The 23999-nt window shown below is 41.0% G+C and overlaps 1 long non-coding RNA gene across 1 annotated transcript; it reads right to left on the bottom strand.

Annotated features, from left to right (window-relative positions):
- Positions 1 to 12681: 12681 nt before the first annotated feature.
- On the bottom strand, positions 12682 to 23273 carry LOC122998341. Its single transcript, XR_006407397.1, has 3 exons — positions 23014 to 23273; positions 13031 to 13189; positions 12682 to 12899 (listed from the first exon to the last, which is right to left on the bottom strand). It is a non-coding gene; the product is annotated as an uncharacterized LOC122998341 (long non-coding RNA).
- Positions 23274 to 23999: the final 726 nt, after the last annotated feature.

Genomic DNA, 23999 nt, shown 5'->3' with positions numbered 1-23999 from the left:
GGTACAAGAGTCTACAGCCACACTAGCAACTGTGTGAGGCTGTCGCTGGCACAGAAGTGCTTTGATCTAGCTGTTACAATGTTTACCATGTTCACCATCTAAAAGTGCCAGTATACCCTGTCAAAACTGCTTATCGGATGGGCAAACAGCCTTGGGAACCTACTCCCCCCACACCTTTCTGATGTTGGATTAGGGGGAGCTGTGTATAACCATTTTTGTAAACCTCTGAAACGGACAATCCGACAGTCACACCCACTTCATGCTGTGATTGGGCAGATGTGCGGAGGTGAGAAAGGAGCCTGGGTTTTAACTGCTCTCTCTGCAACACCATGAATGTCTTCCAGGAAACACATAGACTGAAAATGTGCACATTTATACCCATATTTAAATATTATCAGGCCCCATCTGTATATAACAGCTGACTTTTCATTCAATGTGATCGGACAACACCTCCAACAAACTACTTCTGATTGAGCATAAACTGACCCTTAAGTTTGCCCAAATGATGGTCATAGATTAAAAGACAGGATCACCAAAGATCTTTTGGTTCATCCTGTGTGGGAACATGAAGTGGTGGCCTGTAGGTTAGAAAAGCAAGCTTGTGACCGGAAGGTCGGTTCAATCCTCAGACCGGCAGGATAAATCTGGATTGGGAAAGTGAAAAAGCAGCACTTGTCCCTCCCTCATTATCATCACTGAGGTGCCCTTGAGCAAGGCCCTTAACCCAAAACTACTCTAGTGGATCTGCTCAGTGGCCGGCAGATCAGATTGTGGTTGTACTGGGCAGCTTCCATGTGTGAATGTGTGTAACTATGTGAAAGTGATCTTTTGTTCCTGTAAAAGAGAGGCTTCCTCTCAGTGAAACTCCCCTGAATAAATAAAGGTTAAAAAAAGAATGTCAGTACTTAATATCATAGCCATCTATCCATTAGTCAAAACATTCCACTAAAAGTAATGTCATCCTGCTGGTCACGACATCAAGTCAGGGGATCAAAAAAGTCAATACAATTCATCCTCTAGGGACCAAGAATGCCTGTATCAAATTTCATGGCAATCCATCCAATATTTTTTGAGATATGTCAGTCTGGACCCAAGTGGTGGACCAACTAACCAATATCACCATTGCCATTGTAATATCTGTCGTCTTTTAGTATCCACACTGGCAATACCCCAACAGCTGGTTTGATCCGTTCCCTCATCCTCTCAGTTATCGTCTTGCATGGCACATTCGTCATTTCCTCTGCATCTATCTCAGCCAGGTCAACACGGTGTAATGATGCAAGCTCGACGCAAGCTGATGAACGCACAATTAAATTAGAGGCAGGGGGACCAAGAGCAAGAGAGAGAAGAGAGTTTAAAACAATAAAGGGAATAAATAAAAGGGGCCTCACCCTCAGGAAAATGTCCCTCTTAATATTCATAAACAGAGAACGGCAGGAGTCTGAGAGTTGCCTCGTCAACATGAACACAGGGATTGAAATATTTAAGGGATGATGTAGGCCTCTCTCCTGGGAAACACTCTAGACAGCTCTGTCTCAAACTTTTGTCATCATATTAGCCCGTAAGAGATACTGATGTTTTGTCACTGACTTGGTGTCTCTCTTTGCTGTTCAACGTCACATTCTCTGTGTGTGGTCTGGAGTTAACTGGCTGCCTTTTTACACTCCAAACTCTTCATAAATCTGCCCGTAACCGCAATGAAAAGTTGAAGCCGTTCCTCTCCACAGATAGCTCTATTAAAAGCATTTGAGTGTACTGGACATGTCTTGCTGACTGTTCAGATTTGAGAGTCATAAGACAGAAGTGCTTTAGTAAAAGAATATTTCAGGCGTAATTCATGCTAAAAAGTTTGATATGCAACTGATGTTGGCTGCTTGGATGAATGGGCTAACTGTGTGAAATGTTTGGGGACTGGAGAGTGTACTGAGGAGACTGTAGACTAAATCAACTGAAATGACTGAAAGGAAATGTCTGCTTTTGTATGTGACAGTTCGATTAGGAGAGATCACTTGAAAGTGAATAACAGTATTTATTGAGATTACTAACATGGAAAATTTTTTGGCAATTAGACTCAATGTGAAGCATCTTCATAAAGCTTAGTCCCATATGAAGATAGGAGACAGGAAAGGATCCCCCCTAGAGACTAGACACTGGTGGTGGTGGAGTGGAGTCAGCATATGGTTGATGGAAACAATTTCTGAACATCATGGAGGTCATAGAGGTGATGGGGAGGAGGTGGGTAGTATAGTAGGTCTGAAAGACAGATTGACAGACTTGCAGTGATATTTAAAGAACAGAATCAAGAATCTGGTCTGGTCACCCATACATGTGTGGATGTAGGATTTGAGGGAAGATTTTTATTGAATATTGAATTTTCACTTCATATGTACATGAACTAAATGAATAAGTCTCCCTAGCGGCCATGAAAGGCTACAATACCTTGCATTAAACAAACAACATAATGATTCTTTTACTATTAGGGCAAGCGCCACCACCAGTGTCTCTCAAAGTGTTATTGTCATTGTAGTGACATGGCCCTGGGGATGGCGTTTTTGGTCAGTCGGCTGTAGACTCTGAAATTTGGTACCCAGAAGATGGATCCTAATGATTTTGTTGATCCTCTGACCTTTGCTCTAGTGCCACCACAAGGTTGAAATTTTTCATTTTTTTATGAAACATCTTGAAAACAATTGGACAGAATGCCATGATGTTTAGTGCCCTGGTGCCTTGAGGATGAATTCTAATGACTTTTCATTCCTGTTACCCTGAGGATGAATTGTAATAACCTCAGTTCATCTAGTTCCATCATCAGGTCAAAAATTCAATTTGTCTAATACTTTCGTTTAAGACAAAATACCTACAAGAATCACAAAAGTCCCATCAGTCTCAACTGTCTCTGGTGCTAATTGGCAAATGTTAGCTTGCTAATGCACTAAACTAAAATGGTGATGATGGTAGACATTATACCTGCTAAAATTCTGTGTGAGCATGTTACCACGCTGTTGTTAGCATTAGAACTGCTGTGTCTAAGTACAGCCTCATAGAGCAGCACATATGGCTGTAGACTCCATGTCTATTTCTTTCTGATAGCATTTCCTGAAGTGTAATCTCTGTGGGCAGATGTTCAAATCCCTCAAATCTCCTTATGTATGTATATGTTGTGAACATGATGGATCAAGGCCCCTGGTTTCATTATGAGCCCAAGAACTCTCTCATTTACCTATGAGGATATAGAGTTATGTTGGCTGAGTAAAATTAAATAAATGAATCCAATAAGCTTTTTCTTCCTTTATATATCCCATTGAACCGACTTGAAAACCATATCCACAGCATTTTATAATATTAGTTGACTGAAGACAGTTTGGACAATCACTATCCTGAGGCACCTTAAAAGAGTTCATCTCTTTTGGAGAATTAATTTTCTCTCCAAATGTAATGCTAATATGCAAAGGTGACATTTTGACCACAGAGTGGGGCTAAAGTAAAAGCTCACAGGGTGTCCAAAATGTATGGGGTTCATCCTCTGGGGAGTGTGAATGTGCTCAGTAATTTTCATGGCAATCTGCCAGCTAAGTTTTGTTACATCTGGAAACCTTGGCTGGAAGGTGGTGCAACAAGAATGTCAAGAGGTGACTAAATTGATAAGAATTCATGATCTGGAAATTACAAATATCCACAGCACGTCATGAAAATTTCACCCTTAGTTTTTGAGATACTTTGTATTCACCACAAGTAATGAGAACATTTTGACCTGGTGATTCTAGAAGTGATCAAAATCTGGCCAGTAGCTGAGATATCTTACTTTTGACCAAAGTGTTGGACAGACTGACCATGACAATCACTCTTATTATGATTCTTGTCATCTGTCACTTTCATTACTCTTGAGCTTGTTCAAACTTATTCTCTGTAAATCAAATCAGAGAATTGATGTGAGATCGCTGCAGGTATGTTCTGACACGGCTGCCAAGTCTTATTTGCAGTTTCCTTACAAACACTCCGGAAGGTGGATTCCATGTAGCGTGGACTACACCAAGTGTTCTCCTGATTAAGCATTGCCTGATATACTCACACCTCACCTGTTGTACCTGCTAATGAGATATGCGTGCTACCCTCTCCTTGTGAAACCCAACACTCCCCTTTCAAATGAACCATAGGGTGTAAACCACAGCAGTGGTGACAATAGCACACACACTGTCACAAAGGCAGGAACGTGGAGGGCTCAGACCTGAAAAGATGACACTTGTTGTGTATCACACCTATCACACCACCTGTGAAAGCTAATAACATAAGGAGGGGTAGTGGGGAAATTAGCCTCTTCTATAAATACTTTTGTAAGACGGGAGGTGGTAACATGGCAAGACAAAGCACCAATCATGTTCCTATCAATGTGTGGTCACATGGAGATGGGCGACCTAAGCTTGCTTTGTTTATCCCTTCTGTTCCTTTCTTCTTGTCCTCCTCCCTCACTGCTCCCTCATCTGAGAAACCTTGGCTGAAAAGAATGGAGGAAAGAATGCTCTTTGATGAGTTCTTCTTTTCTCTCACTTCTCGTGGTGGTAATGAACTACAGCAAACATGACCATGAGCCAGGATGCCAGCACGCTGCAAAGTTTCGAGTAAAAACAAAAGCTCAAGCCATTGAATGGATGACTTCTGGAGTAATCAAGCAAACAGCTATTCATGCTCAAGGGCAAGGCCATGCAATCACGACATTCTGACACTCTGAACAAGCAACAAAGGCAGCGTACAGAAAAGTATTTCGCACGTGGCAGGTGTGAATGGCTTTTGAGAGCAGCTCATGTGAAAGGCAGTCAATACCACTCTGGACGGAAATGGGTTTCATGCAGTCGTTTACATAATATTGTTGGTTACAGCTGAACTTTTATACCACAATGTACACCACAGTGTCCCAAGCATACTACTTTGTGTAAATTTCAAACACCCAACACTGAATTCACAAATAACCAGGCCTGCTGAGCCCTGCGGTCATTTTCCCTGTCATAAGTTGACCATAACATTTTTGCCATGTACAAGAAATGTTAACAGTATACAGCGATTTAAAGGTCCTATTAAATAGTGTCATTAATCCCTTTAATTACACTGATCAATCTTAAATATACACAGTGGGGTATCATTTTATATTAAGAGAAAGCTGGCAAGCCCTGGTAGCCTGCTGGGTAAGATGCATGCCATACAACCGCAACATCCGCGGTTCAAATCTGGCTGTGGGCTCTTGTTGTATGTCACTCACCATCATTTTCTCCCTTCAGTTCCTTTTCATTTCTCCACTGTATCTATACACCTATAATAAAGGCATAAAATGCCCCTCAAAAATGCTTTAAAAAAGGAAGAAGAGAAAGCTATTTTGATTCAATGGGAAGTGTGGCACTGTCCAAAATACTGTGATGACTTTATTTGTTGGACTTTTTACTGAGACTCACTAGTGTAGCATGAGGCCAAGTTACAATTTTCCAGTGGATTAAAAATCCTAATTTTATGGTATCTTCAAAGACTGTCGAATCAAATACCTAAAATTAGTTTGATGCCAGGTTTATGAAAACTTCCTCCACAGATGTACATTAAAATCATAAATTGGCCAAGAAACAGAGAGGGCAGAAAAGTGAAAATTACAGATTTTTTTTTAACCTGAATGGGTGCTAAAAACCTTCATGCAGTGTCCAAAATGTAAAGGGTTTATCATCTGGGGAGCATGAATGTGCTTAGTAAAAATCAGGGTAAGCTGAGCATTAAAGGATGACTCCACCTGCATTCCTTTCCAGGTTGTTCAAATCAAAATGCCCACTCAGCTGTTAGCAAAAGGCAGTGGCATGGGTTAGAGCCAGAATGCTGATTTGGCTTGATGGTGGTGCAAGAGTAACAGTCAGGGGGTCACTGGAAACATTAGAATTCATCTTCTGAGGACCATGAACATCTACAGCCAAATGTAATTGTCAGTTTTTAAAAAAAAACTTTGTCATGGACGAAAGATTTTGGAATGATGGTAGTCCAAAAGAAAATGTCAGGACTAATGTTGTTCTGGAAACCATGAATATCAATAGCAAATTACAATGTAATCAGGCCAGATGTTCCATTCTTAGGCCCCGTCCCCATAATAAAATTAATTTATCATTGAAATGCTGCATACAGTGTTTTTGATGATGCTCTGACATAGTCAGACAATACAGTATCATTTGATGATGCTTTTCTGGAGACTTTTGGTCCAAAACTAGAAAAATACCTGATAAAGCCTCTTAGAAAGCTCAAAAGTTATTTTAAAGTATAAACAACCAGTAATGTGAAGATGTATCTATTGTGCTTCATTTTAACAATGGAAGGCTATGCACTGTACAATATTATCAGACATCATTCAGCACCACATTCCAAGAATGGCTCTATAGCTCTGGCCAGTGGTTCGGCAATTATATAATGAAAACCATAATAAACAGGGATGCATCAAATAGATTTTTTCTCTCCCAATACCAATTCAAATACATATAGATAGTGACTTTGATACGTGGAACTCACTGGGATCAAGTATCATGATGCTGTAGCACTAAAAACTGAGTCAGTGTCCCTTTGTGACTTAATGAACTTAACTGACAGCAGAAACACTGAATTATATAATGACCTTGAATAAGGAACTGTATATAATCTAGATTGGTCATGTTTGGCCGACACTTAATACCAATCTGATGGTGTCTACAGTCCAGTGCATTCACTATAGTCTAAATGTATCAAGGAAAAGACAACACATTAACATGGATATTAAATTTCGCCACTAGACTGTAGATATCTAAACAATAGTCTTTATTTGGCGTAAAAACAGGTCAGATAATGGTAAACTACAGAAAGTAAATAATCATACATATTTCTATAACTTGTTTGCATGACTCGTATTCAGCTCAGGAGAATGTTTGATGTTGAAAAAAATCTAAATAGTGTGTGCACCAACCAGACTTGCCGCATACTACCTGGGTATTGTGATTTTAATTGCAGCCAGCGGTAGAGTCTGTAACAATATGATCCCTTTCAGAAGTGTCTGGTTGAAACTAGCAGGTTAGTCACTGTTTAAAGCTCAGTGTCTGCAGCTCAACTTACTCTCATATTCAGTTTCCAAATGCATAGCCTGAGGAACTCTCAAAATGACTCTAAACACATTTTACTGCAAACATCCTGTTATCAGTCCATGACTTTAAACAGGTCACTAACTAATGATGCTCTACATACTCTGCCACAGTAACATCTCTGTGGTGTGAGCCACTTCAGAGCTTGACACCTTTTTTTTTTTTTTTCTTCTTTTCTCTTTCACCCTTGTTTTTATCTTAACTGACGTTTCGGAAACATCGTCACCGGCTAGCTTTCCCCGCAATCATCAGATTTGCTTTCGCACCTTGGGGCCCACTTAGTAACCACCCACTCAGCAATGTAAACCCTAATCAGCACCCAACCCCTATCAACACACACACACACACACACACACACACACACAAAGTTGAAACTATTTTGTCACCTGCTAATACCACAAAGAGGACGTTAGCCAACAGCAGCACTGATATTCATCAAGCATGCATTCTCACTAACCACACAGACACACACACACACACACACACACACACACACACACACACACGGACACATAAGCAAAAACATAAATTCCATCAAACATGTAGGTGCACACACACTTGCACACACACATATACATTTAGTATCTTTTCATCTTCCCTATGTAACACACGTTAGATATATCTCCCCACGCATGATGCAACAAAGTGACCACTTTGGTTCTTAGATTACATTTTAATGAATTTAATCTGCATAATATGATCCAAAAGTAAATTAAGGGTTTGTTTTTAGGTTATTTTCCATGTGCAGAAGAAGAAGCCAGTCTCAAAACAAGTCAAATAAAAGGAGAGTTTAAAAGTGCACCATGTTAAAAATGCATTTGTAGCTTGAGGACACATTTGCCAGGACCTGCTCTTAAGTGACATTATGGGGATAGTTTCTGTTGGACAATGTGAGGCTTCAGCCTGCAGGAGGACCCCTGGATTAAAGACATTGTGGATAGAGCTGGAGGGAATGGGTGCCCCCCGCGTTCCATCACAGGGACATTCTTCACTTTCCTGCCCTTGCTTCTAAAACTGCCCTATAGTTCTTGATATAGAATGATCAAGAGATTGTGGACTTCTTATGACTTCCTTCCTCTTTTCTCACTTTGTAATCTTTAGACCATGGCTGCCAGACATAATGCACCTTGAATCCAGGCTGTCCAGTGATCCTCCTTAAGCTGCAGGTCTCCTGTAAGTAGATGTGTGTATTAGAGTGGTGCTTAAGGATAAAGTCCATGACCTCCGCAGAGTTCAGCGCCACGCTCGGCTGCTTTGCTGCTTCATGTATATGATATGTGATGCCCATTTAAATATTTACAGGATGGTCAGCTTCTGCTCTAATTGGCAAACCAGTGTGTTTCTGTACACATACACACACACACAGCGTATTGTGGGGTTGGTTTCACAGTGCCATTGTCTGGAGACTTCCTCAGCCATGAATGTTTGATTGATATATATTTTCAAAGGAAAAGCGTTTCCCTCCATAATTCAGCGGCAGGCCTGAGGATGTGAGGAGGGGTTACCGGGAGGAGAGAATAGCATCCATTTGCAAATCTCTATCATTTATGGACCTCCATGCACAAATGCCAGGTTTTGTTTCTCAAAACGCTATGTGTGTTTGCGTGTGTGTGGAGAGTATTTCAGCTTAGATAGTCTCCACATGACATGATGCTAGCTGAATGTGTGGACTGTAAAAAGCTGGCACACAGCAACTATTGTTAAATCTCTTACCGCTGCTTGTGCTAAGTTGATGTCTTGTAAGCTCCGTGCACGTTATGACAGACTCTGAGAACACAGATGTCGCTTCTCACTGCCTGGCCTGGCACTGTGCTGAAAGTAGACCATTTAAAGTGCTATTATTATTTCAGGTAGAAAACCACAGACATGAGGTTTTTAGGAGGACACATGTCTGGAAAAGTAAGTTTAAATCAGACAATATAAAATATGAAAACACTAGGCTGTCCATGAACTGTATTGTAGATTATAACCTCCGACTACTACTATGGAAATAAATATTTAAAAAAACCATTTTACTTTTTGTAAGCCAGTTGACACAAAAATTGTGTCAGATAGCTCAATAAAACTGTCTTAAATGCAAATTAATACTCATTCACAGAAAAACTATAAGTTCAATGCTCCTCCGGGGGCCTGTAGAGGCCTCATGGAACCAAAGACCAAGTGACAACTTATTAGTTAAAATCAAAGGCAACCGTATGTTGTGGTCTAAGGGACTGTTCAGACTGAACGTTAAAAACAGATTTTAGAGACATTATGATTGCATGTAAAGTCAATGCAAAGATATGAACTGACATGAAGAGGCTGAGGTGAATAAGCATCCAAGTGAGTTGAAAATGTTTCAACCACAGCAAATAAAATTGTGCTTATCCTATAACTCCACTTCACAAACACACAAAGGTAAAAAGGAAAAGCAGAGAACCTGAGGAAAATAACAACTGGAGTTCCTTGTAGGTTTTGAGTCAGTACTGCATAACACAAACACAGCATGGGTACACTACACACACACACACACACACACACACACACACACACACACACACACACACACACAGTCACTATGCTAATAGCTAGCTACAGTTAATATCTGTACAGTCAGTACTTTGACTGTTTGTGGAGGATAAACACAAACTGTACAAACACTGCAGCTGTCAAATTCATAAAACAGTTATGATTGATTTTTTGGGGCACTCTGGGGCAGCAGAACAATCTGTACACAACATTGACATATTATCACTATAAAGTTGTTATGGCTAACAGCCATATAGCCATAAGTCATCAGCAAACAGTTGCCTATTCACACATTCAGTAGGGATGGAGCAACATTAGCATTCATTTGGATTCACATTTTTGTTTAACTGATGAATGTGAGTCCAACATTCACTCTCTTTTAACTTTGTTTTGGTCTCCACCAGATACTGAGAAAAATATTTGACTTTAACTGCTAAATGCTCGACTATGTTCACCAGCTAGTTGCTAACTTTGTCTGTTTGCTGTTTTGTGCTGGGCTGTTTTGTGGTGTACAGTGGGACTGAACCTCCAGCTCTAGAGAGTTGGAGATTGTAACACCAAAATGAAGCTGAAAGAGGTTAAAACACACAAGGTCAGGGGGTCACCAACAAACTTGGAATTATCTTCTGGATATCTGCTCAGAACGGTAAAGACAGGTAGACAACAAAAAAATGACATGTTAATACATTTGTATAGTAGAAATATCTTTTTTGGCGAAAAATACAACCACTCCAAATTAAAATAAACTATTGATCCTAACAACATCCTCATAAAATAGGCTCTACTATAGTCTAGACTGCCCTGCTATTAACCATCATACTGCAGACTATAAATTACCATACCACAGACTGCACTCACATTACACACTGCACTGTCAGCCACAAACCCTATGAAGGATTACTGTCATCTCATTGGACAACAACAGAAAGATGCTACAGAGACTTTGAGATCACATGTGACTGAGGTCCCAGGCCAGACTTGACCCCACATTGTCACAGTTACCCAGCATGTGCCTTAGCTGGCTGAGGCACCCGGACAGCCCAGACACATCAATCTATATCAGAGGGATTTTTAATGAGCTGCCTTATCCTATTGATGTGGAAGGTTGTGGTGCAGGCCGCTCCTCCAGGCGAGCCTGCTGTCCCTAGGGCCTGGCCGTCCAGCCAGCTCATTGTTAGGTTTCATATTCCTGCATCTACACACACATACACACACACACACACACACACACACCTCCACAGACAAGACAAGTATCCCCATAGCTCACACAGCCTGTCTGCTGCATATACATGGGGTATAGATAACAGAGATGGGGAGGGAGTGCAACGTGTGTATATGTGTGTGTGTGTGTGTGTGTGTACCAGGTATTCCTCATGTTGTGGGGACGTAAATCTGTTTACATAGTCATGTTGGTTAAGGTTGGGCTAAGTCTCTAGGAAATGAATGTAAGTCAATGTAATGTCCTCCAAAGTGATGGAGACACAATTATGTGTGCATGTGTGTGTTTGATGCTCATAAGAGCATGAATACGTGCGCATGGATGTATGGGGATCCTCTTGATGACATGTCTTCACCCTTATCCACCATACACACAGATACACGTATTGATTCCCTTCCTTCCCTGCCTTTTTTTTTTTTTTTTTTTTAATATTTGGAAGTATATTGTCCCCCATATTGTGTAAGTCTTACAATTGGAGGCTTGTACTTACCTCAACAACAAAAATACACATGCCTTTAGTGATGGGAACACTACACATCCTGTAGAGTATATTCATTAACCGTGGGTGGTGCTCACTAGTGACACTGGTGGCCATTAAGTGAGCTGCAGTCAGCATCCTGTTGCTGGCACTCATGCTTGTACTTGCTTGCAGAGCGAGCAGTAGTACAAGACTACTGCAGGTGATGTAATTTCCCTCACTTACACTTCTCATAATAACATAAAAGATCTCTAACATTTTGTTTTGCACCACTCCCTTGCTCTACGCTGACACACACACACACACACACAGAGCAAACACACAGAGGCTCCTGTTGCGCTGTGGTCGCTGGCCGGTGAGAGCCGATCTGCACCACCCAACCTGCAAAAATATACGTTAATCAACCGTCTGAACTCGACCCGCAAAATGACAACTTTTTTTTTTTTTACCAGTCGTGTTCACTAAACACCGGTAGGCTCAGTGAGCTGTGGCCAGGAGCAACAAGCTGTGGTTTTGTTATGAAATGTGTACTTATTACAACCTTTGGACTACCAACAGGAAAAGCAAAAAGGGTCAACTATGTACCGCTATCGCTCTGGAGCTTGTTTTCTGCTCCTTTGTAGAGGAAATAATGTTTTAGCTGTGTGTGCTCGGGATTGGGCGACTTGTCATTGCAGGGGTATTTTGTTGTGAAATGTTTAGCGGTTGACAGAGGCAGCTAGCCATCTCATTAGCTAGAGAACTAATATCTGCAGGGTGTTTCCACTTAGATAGCACCGGTTTTATTGTGGTAGATGCCTGTCATTTGTTGACGTTAGTGGGATAGAGGCAAGGCACTCGGGAGTGTTCAAAAACGTCACATCCATTGGATTTTTGTGGAAAATCTGGCCTAGAAATCACACATAGATTCACAGCTGTTCACTCATTAGCAATAAAAAACGAAATGTGATGCAATAAATATCCAGGAATTGGTAATTACAGTAACTCTCATATGACGTGAAGCGGCATCATTCCAGTAATACAACATAACGCTAATGTCATAGCCTCTATCAGTTTCCCTTCTCAGTTTCTATAGAAATACTGTTCTCATTTCTCTTTTTGATTTTTGTTATTTTACTTTGCTGTTCTTTTTATCACTATTAATCTACTGTCAATAAAACTCAACACTTGCTGCACAGATATTTCATATTAAGCCTTCCAAGAGTTTAAATATTATAATCCCCCTTTTTCCTGGTAGGCTTTTAATGTGAAATGTCTGTGGGAAGTGTTGCGTTTCACTGACAGTGGCTTGACACCCATAAAAAAAAAAAAAAAAAAACGTCAGTAGAGGCATTTTCAGTGTTTTTCGTCTGGCCTTTATTTGTTTCTGCTGCACACACGCATTAATGATTATATGAATATGTGTTATATATGAGACTGTATGTGAAATTTTATAGTATTTCAGTCTTTTTTTCTGTCCTTTTGAACTTAAAGATTACAATATGTTGTTTGGAGTGATGTCATTCAGGCCTTTTCTCTGTCTGTCATTACAAAGCTGTAAGCTTTCTTTCTTTGCTTCCTTGACTACTCTCTGAAAAAAAAAAAAAAAAAAAGACATTCAAAATAAAGAATGATTATCGAAATTGCTCCAAAAAAACATCCTGAGAATCTTCACAGAGGTAAGATAAGCAGCACAAATGTCTCAGAGATGGAAAAGATCACCTGTCTTGATGTCAGAGAGAGGTACATTCTCTGGCAATGTTCAGCCTTTCTTTTGTGTAGTTAAGAGAGGACTCCCCCATTTCCCTTACCAGCAGTCTCTCTGGCTCTCCGGCATTCCCTGATGAATGTGAGCAGAACATCAAGAGGGCTGCCTTCCAACTGCAGGGGAGAAATAGAACCAGAGAGTGACCAAAAAGGGGGGTGGAGGGGGGTGGGGGGACGACAAAGCTACCACTGCTACTGAAAGCAAGACAAAGTGGCGTGACAGTGATTGATGTCTGAGCGCTCTCCCTGATTCGCTGATTAAACCCATCAATCTATATGCAGAAGAGGTGTCTGATGCAAATAGGCCCAATCAGGCAGGACAAAATGGTTTTGTCAGGAAGTTATGGAAATAAGAGCATGCCTACCACTATAGGTAAGGCCGGGAGAACGTGGCGAGCAGGCGGGAATCTGACGCTGTGATGCTCCAAATTAGGAGATTACATGCTCGCCGCTCCCCTCCGTTTGGTCCTGCTCCAACGCCCAAATTGTTCTGCCATTCTTTCTTTTCTTCGCTTAGCGGTCAAAGCCCGGTGCCGGCGTACGCTACGCTACACAATGCAATTGCTCGGACCACTTCAGTTGCAGCTGTATGGTGGGAAAGAGGGGACATGTAAAGAATAAAACATTGTCTGCCGCTTCCAGACATTATGGCTTCCTCTGAAATTAGGTGGACATCAACAGTTATTCTTTGACAGATAGTGGAATTATTGGTCGCGTTTGACCTTTCTCGTTCAGTCACATAAGGGAAAGGCCTTGTGTTTGTCTCCAGGAGCAGATTTCTAATGTTGCACCACGGCGGTGAGAGTTCCACACCACCTGAGCAGCCTGACCTGCCAGCAGCTCATTTGAATAAAAGTAGAATAGAAGAAAAAAAGAAAAAAAAAAAGCACATTTGTTGTCAGGGAAATGCATTTCTCTTAAGAGCAGTGAGAAAAAAATGAATCACCTCTGAAGGCGTCAAGCCGTTAATTCCAGATGGGTTCTGTCTTTTTTTTTCTGCTTGAGTTTTTTTTTTTGTATTTTCTTTTTCCACCTTCCTTCTTTTGTTGCCCTCGTCTGCAAAGCCTGACCATTTCAATATCTCAGCCTATCTAATAACAGTCATTCCTCTGTGGATTCTCTCTGTCTCATCTCACTTCCTTGGCCCCTGTGTGTGTGTGTGTGTGTGTGTGTGTGTGTGTCATGGCCTCTGTCTCTCTCTCCCTCACTTCCTCTCTATGAGAGCATGCCTCTCTTTCTCTCTCTCTCTCTCTCTCTCTCTTCTCCAGCCAATTGCGATCGGAATCAGTTTAATTAAGTAACAAATTCTGTTGGCATAGTAACAGCCCAGCTAATTTATCATGGGAAATAGTCTGTGAGACACACATGTTGCTTGGCAACAGCCAATGGTGGCACTAGATGCGGCGGTGACAAATTGCACAGGATGCAGATGCATGTGACGGCAGGCTGCTGCGTTTGAGTGGTGTTGGGAAAAAGGAGTGGTGACTTAGTGTGTGTGGGAGATGTGGAGAGGTGAGAAGTTGCATTCACATGCCAATCCAGGACACACAAACAGTTCATTTTACTCTTTATGAGCAACATTCATTCCACAATACACAACTTTTAACACTTACTCTAAACTAAAGTTTAAAAAATTCCACATCCTAATCTAGCCTGCTCATTCTAACATCTCAGTTCCTCTTTTTATTACAAATAAATAAATTAAATCCATCACTTCCTGCGCACTTGGAGATTTTTTCCTTTTTTTTCTTCTTTTTTTCCCCCAGGAAAGACCTTCCAGACACACCAGCAGATGTAAAAGCTTTCATGAACTGGCTATAGGTTGACTCCCTGCTGTGTTAAAGCAATCAGTGACAGAAAAGCAGCAACACTGACATTTATTCATATGAAAATGTCACTGATTATTACTTGAAAAGTTGCTGGAAATGCGGCTCTTGAGCCTCAGTGATAACGACTCGTAGAAAAACACGTGTACATGTAGATGCAGAGTCTTTAGTGAAGTGACGGTAGTCTTCAATAAGACCACTGAGGGTTTTGTATAAACCACATTTCCCTGCGTTTTTGAGACTTGGAGGCTGCAGCCAACTCTGGGACAGTGGAATTATTCATTTTATTATCAACACTGGCTGCTCTGTTCTAGTGCTCTTATGGAACAATATTCAACAATTTATCAGATGAACTCAAGGCAACACCTGCCACTGTCCTTAGATAGGTGACGGAGTGGACTAACTCATATTATCTACTTTTGTCACTGTGACTGTAAAATAGCAGTCAAAGGTTAACAGCAAGTGCCAAAATTGTATTCACATACTGATCCATACATTCAATTTCTGTCAAACCCTAACCCTATCCCTAACTAGGGATGTGCAGAGGGCCCAGTATTTATATTTGTATCTGTATTTGTTGAGGCAGCAAAATATTTGTATTTGTATTCGAATAAAAGTGGAAATCCTGTTTTTGTTTTTATCACGCTTTTAATTTTAGAAAATTAAAGTGTTAAAATAAGTGTTCATGAATAAACTACTTTACGATGGAGGTCCTCACACCAAGTCTCGAGAGTCCCCCAGATCATAAATGACTGCGCTGACTACTGAGCTAAAACTTTATTCATTGCGTCATTGCAGACAGACCTCTACCTACTTATACACCCACAACACAGATCTAGCATACCATGTAACATGTAGGGAAGAACCTCAAAAGTGATTATTGCTTTGCAATTTTCATTTATTGCCTATTTTTTACAAACTTTGTGGAAAGGAGAAGAGGAACAACAGGTTATGGAGAGTTCCTTGGGAGAACTTTGCGTGTGTCAGTAGCACAGCTTTATTTCTGGACAAAACTCCCAAATTATGAAATGTGCGTCATGTAGCAGGTGGATGTGACTCCCCTTGTTGAGACCTGCTGATAGACGTAACAGTAGAGGAGAGGAGAGACTGAGATAGTGATGTAATCAACTTGCGTGCTGGTATTTGACATGTTTTTTTTTCTTCCCAAAAACAAATAATTTTTTAAAATATTTGTGTGAAACAAATACTCGTAAAAAACCCAGTAGTTGTGCGTTGCCAAATAATGTATTTGTATGCTGGCACACCCCTATCCCTAACCCTACTTTTATTTTTCTGTTTTTTTCTATGAATTCAGGCACTTACAGTGTACTTAACAGGCCTGTTTCTTGCTCAAACAAGTAATTAGAAGGGGCATAAATGTGTGTGTATATTTATATATTTATATATATATATATATATGTATATGTATATATATATATATATATATATATATATTTTTAATATAACAAATTAGTAATACATTCCCTAAAATGTATTATTCTTGATATGTGCAATTCGTGCAATTCATGTCCTCAAATAGCCTACTGCATATGCTAACAATGCATACGTTTTGAGTACTCGGAGCTTTCTATTCCAGTTCTAACACTGAGAATATCTCCTGTTATCTAGGCTTTTATAAGACGTAAATAGCATTATTGAGGACATATTGTAGGGAGGGACGGATGTTCAGTTTGATGTACATTTTGTTTTAATGATTTAAGCCTGTTTTTTGCTGGTCACTTCTGGCTCCAAAAATCCAAGATGGCAACAGTCAAAATGCAAACTTCAGGCTTCAAAACGGGAGTCCACAAACCAATTGCTGACGTCACGGTGGCTATGTCCATTTTTTACAGTCTATGCTTTAAACGAGCCGTTTGGACTTCTGTAAGGTTGTGATGTCACAACTATATGCTCAGCATTTCCCCTACCATTGCCTTGGAGGCAGCCTGCCCCTCCAACAGGATGTCCCACCCCTTCTGAAAGATATGTATAAATATGTTTATTTATGTTATTTACCTAATTTATGTGCACTCGTTTATGGTCACACTAGTTCTGCTCTCTGCATTTCAGCGAGGGTGGGACTCAGGCCCTCCACACACACGGAGCAGAGAAGAGAAGAGATGGTTGCAGAGGAAACATTTTTATCATGACATCTTATCATGAGGTCCTACGTTCATTTTGGATATTTCATGTGATAGATATGAGCAGGGCTTCGTAGAAAAAAGGTGATGTCATGTACTGCTGTGTGCCAATCAGTGTTTAGCAACATTTGAATCAGAATCTGATGACGGTTGTGTGGGTGTTTGCTTATGTTGTTTAGGCCATTGTCAATGTCATGGGTGTTTTTGTTGATTGTTGCTTATTTAGTTGTGAATACTTATAGATATACTATGCAGGATTTGTTGATTGGTCTTTTTAAACACACAGCATTCAAAGTTGGCCCCTCCTCCCCGGCTCAACTAGCGAGAGAGAGAGAGAGAGCAGTGGTGGTCGAGCGAGCTAGAGAGCGGATACAAAGAGCAAGCAGCACTGACAAGAACAAAGCCGCCCTGAATCAGATAAATAAAAAGTTATTATAAGAGCTTCATCCTATCTGTTGTGGCCTCTCTGCTCTGCGTGTGTGTGTAGCTCAGCCCCGCCCTCCGTCAAGCAGACACACAGACCTGCAGCTCTTTATACATCCATGACGCAGAGACAGAGAGCAGAGCGGAGCAGAGGAGAGAGACAGAGACAGCCATGTAACCTGGTCACTGCACTACCAGTCCCAACCTCACACCCTGCACGCTGTTACTGGCTGGGGGCTACACATCCAGATGCCCAGAAGCGTCCTGAACACAGCAAAATGATAAAATTCAGGTAGAGGCCAGAGTCTCTGCAGGTAAATACACTGCCACACACTTCTAGTGGGTCATAAGAAATGATTGAGAGGGATTAGTTTTGTATGAGTCTATATATTGTTTTTTAGGAAAATCCTGTATAGTATACCTTTAATGTTGTAGAGATTGAGAAATTTTTCATTCCTATTAGGAACCATTGTTCAAGGGTTTTAAATATTTTTAACTTAAGCTAAATTGACTTAATTAACTTTTCAGTTAATTACTTGTATTTTAACATAACACAGAGTTTTCATTACAAATTGATTCAGTTTCTATGTATTTGACCTTTGACCTTCCTGTCTGGTGATGTCTGGGGCAGGGTTGCGTGGATAATTGATTCTCATGATGTTTCTACTGTACCATCATCTGTAGTTTACTGCAATCACTATCTATCATTTTCATCCTTGCACCACAGTTAAAGAGCCTGAATATGAATCCCATTTACTGTAATGTCAAGACACAAATTCAAAAAAGAAAAGTACAGCACTGACAGGACTCTAATTCCCAACAGCTCCAGTTTTTCATGACAATTGTCACAGAGAGTGTGGGGCCATTTCCATTGGCGACAAATATGTTTGGTGTAATGCATATCCTTGATATGTTGTCTCTCTTCAGTGCACAGTCCTATCATAAACCCTAGCGGACCTAACGAATGGCGCACTCACCGGACTATGTGGTTACATGATGAAAGTTATTCATCACATTTGAATTATTCTAATCAATTTGCTGTCAGGCTAACTGCTGTGGCCGTTACAGTGACGCTGCCGTCAAGCACCGTTTGGTTGCAGCTCGGCGCTGCCTGTGAAATTTATACTTTCCATAAGTACTCGTAAAACCTTCAAAGCATGACTGAGCAGGGAGAGTCACACCCACCCCAACAACGCCCCCGCCCAGACATCCTAGTCGAGACGACAGCTGCAGACAACAAAGTCACTCACAGACAAATAGACAAAATTATGTACGGAGCTCTGAAATTGCAGAAAAACAGCTTGCAAACACAATAAAGACCAGTAGGCATCATTTCTCCTTTTCCAGCACACAAATAAAGACGCTTAAGAATGAGTGGGACCGAGATCTCAATCGCAGATTACGACATGACATGAGGCTGTTCCTCACACAGGCCTTGCTCATAACAGTTTAAAGCACCCGCTACCCTGCACTACTTCCTACATTTAACAGTGAGCATAAAAGCCGCTTAAACCCAAAACAACAAGCAAGGCAAACCCACCATGAACGCTGTAATCACCCAGTGAAAATGAGGAACCACAGCTTCCAGCAGGACAGATGCAGACAGATAAAAACATGCTGTGCTTACCCTTTTCTTTTGTCATTTCAGCGTGGTTCTATTCAAACGTATAATGTAACTAAAAATACAGATTAAAAGCAGAGGAGGTGGAGGTACTTTTTCAGCGCTGAATACTGTCTGCAGGTATTCCCTTCAGGCTCCATCCAGTGTCAACAACCTCTACCAACAAGGTGTGCATGTGAGGAGCGAGTTTGTAAAATACTTGCTGCACCACTCGCGGCTGCTCATTGCTTATTGCTCTGTACACGTGGTAATAATTGAATAATTGGAGGTGACTCAGATGAGCATATTAACATTTTTATCATCTCACTGCTCTCATGTGGATTATGGTGGCTGTACAGTGAGAGAACACTGTTTAGAGAGATTTCAGTAAGGAAATCATCCTGAAACTATTTAAGTGAGGGGGGGACATGAATATGATTTTAAAAAGTGAGGGGGACATGGCCCCCCATCCCCAGTGGAAATTGTGCCCTTGAGGACACCTATAAGCTGCAAGACAGTTTTAAGTTACGAAGTCACCACATAAATCCATTACAGAAATATTAATAAGTATCGACTAGGTGCTCTGCAAATGCTCGTGGTTTGTACAGTCGGGCTGCACATGAATACACAGGGATTTTAAATACATATCTTGTTCCGCCTTCTTAACAGCACTGTAATACATTTAGTGCTTAATTGTCATCTCTTCTGCACAAAGAAAATATAAATTAATATTGAACCCTGTATGGTATAAATATCCAGCAAAACATTTTTCGTAAATCATGCAAGTTAATTAAATAAGAGTCACAACCTTTACATCTTAACTATGCTCGGCTATTGTCAGACATTGAAAACAAGCAGCAGGATTTTACATTCTCTCTAACAGTAAATGGTACATGGAATGCACTCTTAAAGCACTCTTTCTAGTCTTTCGACCACTCAAAGCGCTTTTGCACTACAAGTCACATTGACACACACATTCATATGCTGATGGCAGGGGCTGCCATGCAAGGTGCCAACCTGCATACCAGTAGGAACTAATCATTCACGCTCACAATCACACACCGATAGCACAGCCATCAGGAGCAATTTGAGGTTCAGTATCTTGCCCAAGGACACTTTGACATGCGGACTGGCGGAGCCAGGAATCAAACCACCGATCTTCTGATTAGTGCACGACCCGCTCTACCTCCTGAGCCACAGCTACCCCCTAATAAATGATAAAATTGACAATTGACTGACATCATCCATTCACCCATTCACACACTGATGGCACGGGCTGCCATACAAGGTGCCTGCTCATCAGGGGACACACTCACACACCGATGGCACAGCCTTTGGGAGCAATTTGGGGTTTAGTATCTTACCCAAGGACACTTCAACATGTGAACTGGATGAGCCGGGAATCTTCCGCTTAGTGGACGACCTGCTCTACCTCCTGAGCAACAGCTGCCCCTCCTAACACAAGTTTTAAAATCCACCTCTGATGCTGCCTGTCCTTCAATAAAATTGATTCTGATTCCTTTATATAATTATTTTCCAACTCATTGCTGATGACAGTTATACCAAGGCCACCAGATGCCAACATACTAAAAATCACTGGGTTCAGATTTTACCCAGTTTGGGACAATATACAGTAGCACCGACACAATACTGGGTTAAAAGTTACCTAGAAAGTCACTCAAGACAGAGGGTTGTTTTGACCCCTTAACATGAATGTCATATGCACATCATTTTATACAATAAACAACACTTTTGTGGCAGTTTTTAGTTAAAGCTTGCGTGTAACACTGGGTCATGGGCATCACTTGACTTGGTAGAGTTAACCCAATGTTGTATAGGTGATATATTGACACAAACTGTGTAAAATTTTAACCCAGTGATTTTTAGTGTGAGGCATCACACAATCCTCTTGCCATAACCCAAAAGCCATTACTGTTATTGATAGATGAAGCAAGCAATGTTAAGATTGCATGTCTGGAAAAGGCTTCTGATTGATATGGAGACTTGGCATTGACAGACTTGAACCAGGGATGTTGCAGTTTCATGGTCAGTGTCTCAAAACCCCGCCAACAAGACACTGCCTAAAAAAGCTTTCTGTCACACACAAATTTGGATTACTTTTCTCTCCTTTGTTCTTATGAAACACTGAATATATGTACCTATTAAAATGGAAAAATCCCTTGCTTGCTCATAGTTCACATCCAGACAAGGGCTCACACAAATACTCTGGACACAATCTAGTCACAATGTTAAGAGATGAAAAGACATGGAGGGTGACCCCTGTTTAGTCCACCTTAAAAGCACTTCTGTCTCACTTAATCTCATCCCTAGAGTCTAATTTTAAAAATCACATCAAAGTAAGAAGTGTAACTGTAGTCAAAAAAGGAAAAAAAAAAGGATAGACAGCAGGACAGCCAGCCCTGCTTTCATCCAAAGACTAGGATGTAACAACCATCACCCCTCCTTTCCCAACTCCCCCACCCCAAAGGTGAAATAAGATTGTCACTCTGATGCGTCCGCTCACTCTTGATGAGCTTGGGAATAAATATGCAAAAAAGGGGGCTTCGTGGCGGAGAAAGAAGGGAGGGGAAAAAAAGAGGCAATCAAGGATAGCCGCGGTCCCCGGCTGGACTATAAATCTCTGTCTGTTTCAATCGCCGCCGTGGCCGAAACGGTGTAAAATTCGAGCGGGGATGTCATCAATTTCTGTTAGCTCCTCTGTCCCTTTCTGTGCCGGTCGGCGGGCAGCTGTGATGGATTGATTTTGTCACTTGTGCTCAGTTCACAGTATGTTAACATGGAAGGGCAGAGTTGGGTTATGGAGAGAGGGTTATTAGTGGCTCGCTTGTGACTGGACTTTTCTATCTCTCTCTCTCTTCTCTTCTCTCTCTTCTCGTGAAGGTCTCTCTCTCTCTCTGTCTCCCATCTCTGTCACTCTGCCTTACACTCAATATACTCGCTCTCCCATTCATCACACCTCATTCTCCTCCACATCTGCATCCACTTTATCTCTGCATACCTCCACCTATCCCCTCTTATCTCTGCCTGCCTCAGCCTATCTCAACCAACCGTCTCCACCTACTTCCAAAAACCTGTCAACCTATTTCTCTTTCTCCACCCACGTGTCAACCAATTCATATCAATCTATCTCCTTCTACAGTACTTATCTCTACCTATTGTCCAGCCTACCTGCACAATCCTCATCTCTTTCCCCACCTCCCTCTAGCTAAATATTCCTACTTTTATACTTTTCTTCCCAACATCACCACCGCGTCTGAGTGGTGATGCCATTATGGAAAGGCCTTAACCTGAACTTCTTCTAATGACGTCTAGGTGCTGGCTTCAAAAACTCTTTGACTGTGCTAAACTCTGTGAAAAGACGTATTTTAAGAAACACTGAAACTTTCTGAACAGTTGTCTCAGCCTATCATAATCAACCTTAGCGGTTAATTAATCATAACATCAAACATCTGACCATGGGACAACAGTCGATGTTTGGCTAATACTGGCACATTTACAGTGATGTTGATTAATGTGCATTGTACCCGTAACAATAAATAAAATAAATGATTAGATTTCAGTAAAGTCAGATGTGTATGGTGTGCTTGATGAACAGTTGTCTCAGCCTATCACAGTCAAACTCATTGATTGGTGCTTGATTGCCCATTCTCAGCAGCTTCCTTCCATCTCCACTAATTGCCAAAATGGCAACTTACTCCCAAATAACATATTTAAAATGTTCCTTCATAATCTGTGGCTGATGGTCCACACATTATGTCCATTAAGTCCATACTTTTCTATAGTCTATAGGTTCCACCTATCCCACACTGCAGTCCACTATGTTCCTCCATCAGTCTGTGCTTGTCTTCACTTAACAATGCTTACATCTTTCCCATGCATCACTCCGTCAATCCTCACCAAACCTTTTCAGTACATTTTCCTACTTACCTCAGTCTTGTCTACTTAATGTATGTCCATCCCTTTGTCCACTGTTGAATTTTCTTCACCACCTACCGACTTAAATCTCTACGTACCTCCAATCAGGCCTGTTTATAAAAGTAATAGTAAAAGTAATACCATTTTGCTTTTTTGTGAGAAATTGCTCACTAATTTAACATATTTTATCTTGTTTGTCAAATCCGCACAGAGCAGACAGAAATGTAAAAACAGCAATTTGTGGTTGTAGGGGGAGGTACGTGCTGGAACTATTTCTTCGGCTGGGAGAAGTGACTGTGTACAGCATCACAGAGTCGTGTCATCTCAGTGAGGTTGCCAGGTTTGGTATCTTAGTACCTGAAACCAAACTTAAAACCTGCGCACAAGGACTGGCACTGGCAAAACTGGAAAAAGCAGGAGTTGCTGCACAGTAGTTCTAGGTGGATGAATGAACTGTTGTTCCTCAAGAAATAGTTTCAGGATGTAACTCCCCCTAAATGTTTTCACATTTCTGTTTGTGTACGGATTTAACAAATGAGTTACAGCATGTTAATTGGTGAGCTTTAGAGATGGAAGTGGGTCTATTTTTTAACTTTTACACTACCTAGCTATTAACTCTAGGTCAGTAATCAGCATATACACATGTGATTTATGTCTATTATCTATTATTTATGCGTATTATCTTCTCATCTTACTCTTAAAATTAAAGCATATCAGTAGTTATTCATTTAGGAAATTAGCTATTGGTATATTTTGATTTGTGGTGTGTTATGGTAGTAATGGCTAATATAGCCACAATATAGCCTACAATAATATAATGGTCAAACATAACATAACATAAGTCATGTGAGTCTTCAGGCAGTCAAGCCTCAAGGCTGACAAGTTTAGGTTGAGTTGCAAATCGGAACTCAAAAGTGATTGAAGTCCAAGTCTTAAGTCTCACTTCAGCTTTGCATCCAACCTATAGGGTTCCACTCCTCTCATCTTGGTTCACCCAC

This window comes from Thunnus albacares, chromosome 15, assembly GCF_914725855.1.
Source record: "Thunnus albacares chromosome 15, fThuAlb1.1, whole genome shotgun sequence".
Taxonomy (NCBI): domain Eukaryota; kingdom Metazoa; phylum Chordata; class Actinopteri; order Scombriformes; family Scombridae; genus Thunnus; species Thunnus albacares.
Note: the sequence above shows the minus strand (reverse complement) of the source record. Positions and strands in the feature narration are given on the sequence as shown.